This window comes from Capsicum annuum, unplaced genomic scaffold (assembly GCF_002878395.1).
Source record: "Capsicum annuum cultivar UCD-10X-F1 unplaced genomic scaffold, UCD10Xv1.1 ctg76020, whole genome shotgun sequence".
In the NCBI taxonomy this organism is placed as follows: domain Eukaryota; kingdom Viridiplantae; phylum Streptophyta; class Magnoliopsida; order Solanales; family Solanaceae; genus Capsicum; species Capsicum annuum.
The window spans coordinates 207-2198 of NW_025886280.1; the positions used below are offsets into that span (position 1 = coordinate 207).

The 1992-nt window shown below is 31.7% G+C and overlaps 1 long non-coding RNA gene across 1 annotated transcript; it reads right to left on the minus strand.

Annotated features, from left to right (window-relative positions):
• Positions 1-955: 955 nt before the first annotated feature.
• Positions 956-1992, minus strand: LOC124894613. Its single transcript, XR_007051275.1, has 3 exons — positions 1902-1992; positions 1739-1783; positions 956-1190 (listed from the first exon to the last, which is right to left on the minus strand). It is a non-coding gene; the product is annotated as an uncharacterized LOC124894613 (long non-coding RNA).

The following is a 1992-nucleotide window of genomic DNA, read 5'->3' on the forward strand; positions in this document are numbered from 1 at the left end:
TAAACGGGCCAGTTTCGAATTGACCCGGCCCGGCCCACTTGATACCCTTAGTTGAAACTAAAGGGATATATAAACATCAAATATTATTATTATATTATTAATAGTTAGCTTCTCATTTTGCCAACTCTACGTATACTATATATGTCGTCATGTTGTCGCCTTCCTGTTTTTGCAATGATAAATGATGATGCATAAAGTGTTACGTACAAATGTTGAATGTTAATTAGGGGCGGCTCAACCCTTTAGGAGAAAAGGCGGCCTCCTAAGACCCCAAAATTTGAGGGGGTTATTTTTGTTTAGTAATAATAAATTACAAATTTTAAGAAATATATTAAATACTATTTATAGAAAAAAGAAAAATTTTATATAAAAAAAAAAACGCAAGGCTTCCGTTTGATTTTTGCCTTAGGCCATAAATTCGCTTGAGACGCCCCTGATGCTGATGATGTCATTCTATGCTTAGTAAAAAAATAAAAAGTTACTTACATTCGGTTGACAAAATATTTCATGTATGCTAAGGCATACTATATGCTTAATTAGAATAGCGTTTGGTTATAAATTTTAGTAGTAGATTTAAAAAAAAAAAATCTTTAAATATTTGTTTGATCATGAAAAATTAATCAAATTTTAAAAGCATAGATCAAATTAATTTTTAATGAATCAAAAAATTGAGTGGATTCTTTTTAATGGATCAAAAAAAAATTAAAAAGAAAATTAATTTTTTAAAAAAATAAAATAAAAAATGACGTGGCCCTCTAATAAGTTGTCACGTGGCAAGATTGTTTTTTAAAACCGGTTGTTAAAAAGTAATTGCATGGATGAGTCAGTTTTGTAATGGCGATGACATAAATGAGCTCAACTTTTAACGGATGACATAAATGAGTCATTTCTGATAGTTCAGTGAGATATTTGAGTCTTTTCCCTATTTGATTTAAGCAACATTTGAAGTCACGAATAAAGTAAATAAAAATGACATTATAATGAGGTAAAAAGTTAAATCTATTTTACCTCTTCATCAACTAATAGTGCAGTTCTCAAAGTGTCATGATGCGTCGAGGTCTTATAAGGTATTACTGATCCCCTTTTAAGAACTAATACTTTCATAATACTGTCAGCAGATTAAGTAGGTATATTGTTAATGGGAACACTTTGTTGTGATAATTCCACATCTGTCAGCATGTTGGACAAACCTGAAAGGTAAAATGATAGATTTGTTTAAAACCAGAACTATGCTCTAATTTAAAGATGTTCACTAAATAGGGAAAAAATGATTGAATATGCGGGATACAAATAATGTTAGATGGAAGAAACAATGACAATGATAGAAATATGAATGATTGAAGCCGTTAATTAAGATTTTGAACAAAGAGCAGTGCAAAATTGTCACAGAAGCAGTGGATATTGATATGCATAACTTAAACCCATTGCAGTTTTTTGAAAGAAAATAAGAAAAGCAAATGGTATAAATCATATAAGTGCAGAAAGAAACTCGATTATTTAGCGCACGGAGGCCGAATCAGAAGCCGTTAATTAATAATTCGAACAAAGAGCAGTGCAAAATTGTCATAGAAGCAGGGGATATTGCTCTGCATAATTTAAATCCATTGCAGTTTTGTGAAAGCGAATAAGAAACTCATACGATATACATTATATTAGGGCAGAAAGAAACTCGATTAGGAGCGCTGGAAGGGTGAAAAGACATGGACGCTACTATGCCGTTCCAGACAAAGAAACTTACAATTTGATTTTCTAGTTGGAGAATTTCACCAATGGTTTGCCCTGCCTTAACAACGGATGTAGATGGAAGAAACAATGACAATGATAGAAATATGAATAAAGATTACACTGGAAGTAACTGTTTGAAGTAGATGAATAATCGTAAAAGCTAATTTGTGTCTTACCGGAGAAGTAGATGCCGGTTTACGGAAGTAGGCTGTTCTGTATGTATATGTAAAAAATACAGCAAAGTTAGACAAGAGAAGTTGATGTTGG